Raw genomic sequence first — 8,700 nt, 5'->3', positions numbered from 1 at the left:
ATAATAATATCATTACCTGCTGCCAGACACAGCAATGGCTGCTCTCTGCTCCTGCTGCCTTGTGGGAATGATAGAAGGAAGGCGGAGCTCAGACCAGGGGAAAATGGCCGCCGCTCCTGACGTCACTACTCGGCCAGGGAACCTATTGCTGCTGCCGGACTGGTCTACAAGAAAATGGCCGCCGGCCTCCTGCACTGAGGACATAAATGGTAATATTACTTACAGAAGGCGGGATGTAGGAGGGGAGGAACCAGTCACTAGGAATCAGCTTGTGCCAATCACTCTTTACTTCCGGACTGTGCGTTCCACCTTATTTCCGGACTGTGCGTTCCACATACAGGAAGTGAATTTTCATCGACTGCTGCAGCCTCTCAGTGTCAGTGTCCGTGGAGATCAGGTAATGGCGTCTTATTATACAGGGGGAGCAGCCTGTGGTGCCCTGATATTATTATTATACAGGAGGAGCAGCCTGTGGTGTCCTATTATTATTAATATACAGGGGGAGCAGCCTGTGGTGTCTTGTTGTTATTAATATACAGTGGGAGCAGCCTGTGGTGTCCTGTTATTGTTATTATACAGGAGGAGCAGCCTGTGGTGTCCTATTGTTATTATTATTATTATTATTATTATACAGGAGGAGCAGTCTGTGGTGTCCTGTTATTTTCTCTGACGTCCTAGTGGATGCTGGGACTCCGTAAGGACCATGGGGATTAGCGGCTCCGCAGGAGACTGGGCACATCTAAAGAAAGCTTTAGGACCATCTGGTGTGCACTGGCTCCTCCCCCTATGACCCTCCTCCAAGCCTCAGTTAGATTTTTGTGCCCGAACGAGAAGGGTGCACACTAGGGGCTTAGTGAAAAGTTTAGTTTTAGGTTTTTTATTTTCAGTGATGGTGGTGTCCTGTTATTGCTAATATTATACATGGGGAGCAGCCTGTGGTGTCCTGTTGTTGTTGTTGTTGTTATGTCAGCTGCAGAGCATTACTACACCACTGGCAGTGTGACAGCTGCAGAGTATTACTACACCACTGGCAGTGTGACAGCTGCAGAGCATTACTACACCACTGGCAGTGTGACAGCTGCAGAGCATTACTACACCACTGGCAGTGTGACAGCTGCAGAGCATTACTACACCACTGGCAGTGTGACAGCTGCAGAGCATTACTACACCACTGGCAGTGTGACAGCTGCAGAGCATTACTACACCACTGGCAGTGTGACAGCTGCAGAGCATTACTACACCACTGGCAGTGTGACAGCTGCAGAGCATTACTACACCACTGGCTGCAGAGCATTACTACACCACTGACAGTGTGACAGCTGCAGAGCATTACTATACCACTGGCAGGGTGACAGCTGCAGAGCATTACTACACCACTGGCAGGGTGACAGCTGCAGAGCATTACTACACCACTGGCAGTGTGACAGCTGTAGAGCATTACTACACCACTGGCAGTGTGACAGCTGCAGAGCATTACTACACCACTGGCAGTGTGACAGCTGCAGAGCATTACTACACCACTGGCAGTGTGACAGCTGCAGAGCATTACTACACCACTGGCAGTGTGACAGCTGCAGAGCATTACTACACCACTGGCAGTGTGACAGCTGGAGAGCATTACTACACCACTGGCAGTGTGACAGCTGCAGAGCATTACTACACCACTGGCAGTGTGACAGCTGCAGAGCATTACTACACCACTGGCAGTGTGACAGCTGCAGAGCATTACTACACCACTGGCTGCAGAGCATTACTACACCACTGACAGTGTGACAGCTGCAGAGCATTACTACACCACTGGCAGGGTGACAGCTGCAGAGCATTACTACACCACTGGCAGTGTGACAGCTGTAGAGCATTACTACACCACTGGCAGTGTGACAGCTGCAGAGCATTACTACACCACTGGCAGTGTGACAGCTGTAGAGCATTACTACACCACTGGCAGTGTGACAGCTGCAGAGCATTACTACACCACTGGCAGTGTGACAGCTGCAGAGCATTACTACACCACTGGCAGTGTGACAGCTGCAGAGCATTACTACACCACTGGCAGTGTGACAGCTGCAGAGCATTACTACACCACTGGCAGTGTGACAGCTGCAGAGCATTACTACACCACTGGCAGTGTGACAGCTGCAGAGCATTACTACACCACTGGCTGCAGAGCATTACTACACCACTGACAGTGTGACAGCTGCAGAGCATTACTACACCACTGGCAGTGTGACAGCTGCAGAGTATTACTACACCACTGGCAGTGTGACAGCTGCAGAGCATTACTACACCACTGGCAGTGTGACAGCTGCAGAGCATTACTACACCACTGGCAGTGTGACAGCTGCAGAGCATTACTACACCACTGGCAGTGTGACAGCTGCAGAGCATTACTACACCACTGGCTGCAGAGCATTACTACACCACTGACAGTGTGACAGCTGCAGAGCATTACTACACCACTGGCAGGGTGACAGCTGCAGAGCATTACTACACCACTGGCAGTGTGACAGCTGTAGAGCATTACTACACCACTGGCAGTGTGACAGCTGCAGAGCATTACTACACCACTGGCAGTGTGACAGCTGCAGAGCATTACTACACCACTAGCAGTGTGACAGCTGCAGAGCATTACTACACCACTGGCAGTGTGACAGCTGCAGAGCATTACTACACCACTGGCAGTGTGACAGCTGCAGAGCATTACTACACCACTGGCAGTGTGACAGCTGCAGAGCATTACTACACCACTGGCAGTGTGACAGCTGCAGGCTGAGCCCCTCATTGCCGTCCCCCCCAGCAGTCACGTCACTATAATGGTGTAACATGTGAAATGCCCGCTAGGAGGGCGCCACACGTATAACGACGGCCATCTGCTGTAGAGACACCGGGCTGTATTATATAATGCCAGTATCAGAAGAGACTGACGTCACGTATGTAACAAGAGTTTCTGCAGCAGCTGTGCCTGGCTTTTACTATTATTCTATAGGCAACCTATTATTTTGTATACGTGCCAGCAGCCGGCTGTTACTGTGACCCATGCTGTGTGCAAATGTGGGGAATACCAGGTAGGCGCTCTATCCAAATGATGCAACCAAACATAAAAACAATATAAACAGTAATATAGACCAAAACATATACTAATGGGTGTTACCCTGAGGTGTATGATATCTCTGGTATAAATGATATACACAATGAGTATACACAAAGGTATCACTGATAAAATCAATGTAAAAGGAAAACGCTGATCCTTCTACATAGGAGACTCTCAGAGGATTTGTCAGTCTCTTATAGTAAATTAGCAGCGCACAGTGTGAGTGAGAAGAAATCCTCCAGCTGATATGGTTCATACAGGAATGTGTCCTGAACCAGAATTACCTTTATATGGTAATTGTCCATCCGCTTAGTTCCGGTGTAACAACAAAGTGAGTTATATGTGTATAGATGTGATGGTAGTTAGTAGTCACTGCACCAGTGTTGGTAGTCCTTGCGGCACGAAGTTGATACTGCAGACCCGCTCTTGTGTGTAATAAACAGTGTTTTTAATTATGTTTTGGCTGCATCATTTGGATAGAGCGCCTACCTGGTATCCCCACATTTGTCTCTGTTTGAGGAGGCCGGCTACCCCTCTCCAGGTGGCTGCTAACCCTAAGGTGTATTCCATCACAGACCTGCCCAGCGCCAACAAACCTTGTTTTTTCATGCTGTGTGCGCTGCCAACATCTGCACCCATGCAGCACGTAGGGGAGGGCAGCATCTAGAAGCAGGCACAGAGAGCGGCACTTACTCCTCCAGGGGGCTTCCTTACTCATCCGCCTCAGGGGGCTCCCAGCAGCTCATCCTTCCTAGGCTGCAGAGGGTGTGGGTAGGAGGCAGGGGGCTGCGGGTCTAGCATGTCAGGAGCCTCTGGTATGGGAGGGCCGGGTTATAGCCTGCAGGCAGCTGGCACTGTACCCCGCTCGTGGCTGCTGCTGCTGACCCCGTCCGAGCCCCATCTCATGTTACTCCATACGGCTGCTCCCCTGTCTGTCTCCTGCCACCTTTCCCCTGTCGGTCTCCGGCCGGCTTTCCCCTGTCTGTCTCCTGCCGCCTTTCCCCTGTCTGTCTCCCGCCGACTTTCCCCTGTCTGTCTCCTGCCGCCTTCCCCCTGTCTGTCTCCTGCCGCCTTCCCCCTGTCTGTCTCCGGCTGCCTTCCCCCTGTCTGTCTCCGGCTGCCTTCCCCCTGTCTGTCTCCTGCCGCCTTTCCCCTATCTGTCTCCTGCCGCCTTTCTCCTATCTGTCTCCTGCCGCCCTGTCTGTCTCCGGCTGCCTTTCCCCTGTCTGTCTCCTGCCGCCTTTCCCCTGTCTGTCTCCTGCCGCCTTTCCCCTGTCTGTCTCCTGCCGCCTTTCCCCTGTCTGTCTCCTGCCGCCTTTCCCCTGTCTGTCTCCTGCCGCCTTTCCCCTGTCTGTCTCCTGCCGCCTTTCCCCTGTCTGTCTCCTGCCGCCTTTCCCCTGTCTGTCTCCTGCCGCCTTTCCCTGTCTGTCTCCGGCTGCCTTCCCCCTGTCTGTCTCCTGCCGCCTTTCCCCTGTCTGTCTCCTGCCGCCTTTCCCCTGTCTGTCTCCTGCCGCCTTTCCCCTGTCTGTCTCCTGCCGCCTTTCCCCTGTCTGTCTCCTGACGCCTTTCCCCTGCCTGTCTCCTGCCGCCTTTCCCCTGCCTGTCTCCTGACGCTTTTCCCCTGCCTGTCTCCTGCCGCCTTCCCCATGCCTGTCCCCTGCCACCCCTTGCCTGTCTCCGGCCGCCTTTCCAGGAGTCCCTGTCCCTTCACAATGTACTGCACATCAGTTCATTGTGACTCCACTCACAATAGCGCTACACTCTAGATCAGGCCCACTATGCAGTACAGCCTTATGGGGCTGGGTCACAGGAACCTCTGAGACACTGACCAGGACTCTATGGTTGTGGGGAAATAGGAGATTAAATGACCACTCTATTCCACATTTACTATGTTACATGTGCAATATCTTTTATGTATTATATTTATTCCAAGGAACTCTAGCTGTGAGGAACGGAGTCTTTATTACACATCACACGTTCTGTATTCTCTCTGATTGACCGAGGATGGACAAGGACAGTAGTCACAGGACTGAGAGGATAATAAAAATCACCCTGGAGATCATCTACCTGCTTACTGGGGAGGTGAGTGGATCTGGGAGCATCACAGCAACCTTATATCTATAGTAATAATACAGGGACATGACTGGGGAGGTGAGAGGATGTGGGAGTGTCACAGTGACAGCACTTATATCTATAGTAATAATACAGGGACATGAATGGGGAGGTGATAGGATATGGGAACATCACTGTGACCTTATATCTATAGTAATAATATAGGGACATGATTGGAGAGGGGAGAGGATGTGGGAGTGTCACAGTGACAGCACTTATATCTATAGTAATAATACAGGGACATGAATGGGGAGGTGATAGGATATGGGAACATCACTGTGACCTTATATCTATAGTAATAACTCAGGGACATGACTGGGGAGGTGAGGGATTCTGGGAGCGCTACAGTGACATCACTTATATCTATAATAATAATAGAGGGACATGACTGGGGAGGTGAGAGGATCTGGGAGCATCCTTGTGACCTTATATCTATAGTAATAATACAGGGACATGACTGGGGAGGTGAGGGGATCTGGGAGCATCACTGTGACATCACTTTTATCTATAGTAATAAAACAGGGACATGACTGTAGACGTGAGGGGTACTGGGAGTGTCACAGTGACATCCCTTAAATCTATAGTAATAAAACAGGGACATGACTGGGGAGATGAGGAGATCTGGGAGCGTCACAGTGACATCACTTATATCTATAGTAATAATACAGGGACATGACTGGGGATGTTAGGGGATCTGGAAGTGTCACTGTGAGATCACATATATCTCCTGTAATAATACAGGGACATGCCTGGGGAGTTGAGGGGATCTGCAAGTGTCACAGTGGCATCATATATATCTAGTAATAATACAGGGACATGACTGGATCTGGGAGTGTCACAGTGACATCACTTAAATCTATAGTAATAAAACAGAGACATGACTGGGGAGGTGAGGGGATCTGGGAGCGTCACAGTGACATCACATATATCTCCTGTAATAATACAGGGACATGCCTGGGGAGTTGAGGGGATCTGTAAGTGTCACAGTGACATCATATATCTCTAGTAATAATACAGGGACATGACTTGATCTGGAAGTGTCACAGTGACATCACATATATCTCTAGTAATAATACAGGGACATGACTTGATCTGGAAGTGTCACAGTGACATCACATATATCTCTAGTAATAACACAGGGACATGACTGGGGAGGTGAGGGGATCTGGGAGCGTCACAGTGACATCACATATATCTCCTGTAATAATACAGGGACATGCCTGGGGAGTTGAGGGGATCTGTAAGTGTCACAGTGACATCATATATCTCTAGTAATAATACAGGGACATGACTGGATCTGGAAGTGTCACAGTGACAGCACATATATCTCTAGTAATAATACAGGGACATGACTGGGGAGGTGAGGGGATCTGGGAGCGTCACAGTGACATCACTAATATCTATAGTCATAATAGAGGGACATGACTGGGGAGGTGAGAGGATCTGGGAGCATCATTGTGATCTGATATCTATTGTAATAATACAGGGACATCACTGGGGAGGTGAGGGGATCTGGGAGCATCACTGTGACATCACTTTTATCTATAGTAATAATACAGGGACATGACTGGGGAGATGAGGAGATCTGGGAGCATCACAGTGACATCACTTATATCTATAGTAATAATAAAGGGACATAACTGGAGGTGAGGTGATCTGGGAGCATCACAGTGACATCACATATTTATCGTACTAATACAGGGACATGACTGGGGGTGTTGAGGGGATCTGGGACTGGCACAGTAACATCACTTATATCTATAGTAATACAGGTATATGATTGGGGAGGTGAGGGGATCTGGAAGTGTCACAATAACATCACTTATATCTATAGTAATAATTCAGGGACCTGAATTGGGAAGTAAGGGGATCTGGCAGCCTCACTGTGACATTGCTTATATCTATAGTAATAATACAGGTATATTACTGGGGAGGTGAGGGGATCTGGGAGTGTCACATTGACATCACATATATCTCTAGTAATAATACAGGGACATGACTGGGGAGGTAAGGGGATCTGGGAGCGTCACAGTGACATCACTAATATCTATAGTAATAATACAGGGACATGACTGGGGAGGTGAGGGGATATGGAAGCGTCACTATGATGTAACCTATAGTAATATTACAGGGACATGACTGGGAAGGTGTGGGGATCTGGGCGTGTTACAGTTACATCACTTATATCTAAAGTAATAATACAGGGACATGACTGGGGAGGTGAGGAGAACTTGGAGCATCACTGTGACCTCACATATCTATCGTACTAATAAAGGAACATGACTGGAGAGGTGAGGGGTTCTGGGTGCACTACAGTGACATCACTTTTATTTATATTAATAATACAGGGACATGACTGGGGAGGTGAGGGGATCTGGAAGTGTCACAGTGACATCACATATATCTATAGTAATAATACGGTGACATGATTGGGGAGGTGAGGGAATATGGTAGCGTAACTGTAACATCAATTATTTTTAGTCATGATACAGGGACATGACGGGAGGTGAGGGGATCTGGGATTGTCACTGTGACATCACATATCTTTTGTAATAATACGAGAACATGACTGGGGAGGTGAGGGGATCTGGGAGCGTCACTGTGAAGTCACATATCTATAGTAATAATACAAGGACATGACTGGGGAGGTAAGGTGACCTGGGAGTGGTACAGTGATGTCACTTATATCTATAGTAATAATACAGGGACATAACTGGGGAGGTGAGGGGATCTGGGAGCATCAGAGTGACATCAGTTATAGCTATAGTAATAATACACGGACATGACTGGGGAGGTGAGGGGATCTGGGAGTTTCACAGTGACTTCACTTATATCTATAGTAATAATACAGGGACAGGACTGGGGAGGTGATGGGGGGGCTCTGGCAGTGTATATATTGATATTTGATGTCTCCTCCATTACACAGGATTACACAGTAGTGAAGAAGACATCCAGTGAGTGTGAGATACTCAACAGCCATCCCCGTGTGTCAGGAGGACTGAGTAGAACCCAGAGCCCAATCACGGTGCCTCCACCTGACTCACTAATACATGAGAGACACAATGACCAAAAGATCCTGGAACTCACCAACAAGATCATTCAGCTGCTGACTGGAGAGGTGACTGCTGGGAATAGGACATTATACAGTAACACCGGGGGATGTGTCTGGGTGATGACTGGAGAGGTGACTGCTGGGAATGGGGCATTATACAGTAACACCAGGGGATGTGTCTGGGTGATGACTGGAGAGGTGACTGCTGGGAATGGGACATTATACAGTAACACCAGGAGAAGTGTCTGGGTGATGACTGGAGAGGTGACTGATGGGAATGGGGCATTATACAGTAACACCAGGGAATGTGTCTGGGTGATGGCTGGAGATGTGACTTCTGGGAATGGGACATTATACAGTAACACCAGGGGATGAGTCTGGGTGATGACTGTATCACTGTGTGTGTCAGGTGCCTATAAGGTGTCAGGATGTCACTGTCTATGTC

At 49.0% G+C, this 8,700-nt stretch overlaps 1 long non-coding RNA gene across 1 annotated transcript; it reads left to right on the top strand.

Moving 5' to 3' along the window:
* The first annotated feature begins 348 nt into the window (after positions 1-348).
* LOC134983494 (uncharacterized) lies at positions 349-8,319 on the top strand. Its single transcript, XR_010191650.1, has 3 exons — positions 349-397; positions 5,025-5,173; positions 8,130-8,319. It is a non-coding gene; the product is annotated as an uncharacterized LOC134983494 (long non-coding RNA).
* The last annotated feature ends 381 nt before the right edge of the window (positions 8,320-8,700 follow it).

The sequence above is a fragment of the Pseudophryne corroboree genome, assembly GCF_028390025.1.
Source record: "Pseudophryne corroboree isolate aPseCor3 chromosome 3 unlocalized genomic scaffold, aPseCor3.hap2 SUPER_3_unloc_16, whole genome shotgun sequence".
NCBI classification, from domain to species: Eukaryota; Metazoa; Chordata; class Amphibia; order Anura; family Myobatrachidae; genus Pseudophryne; species Pseudophryne corroboree.
Note: the sequence above shows the minus strand (reverse complement) of the source record. Positions and strands in the feature narration are given on the sequence as shown.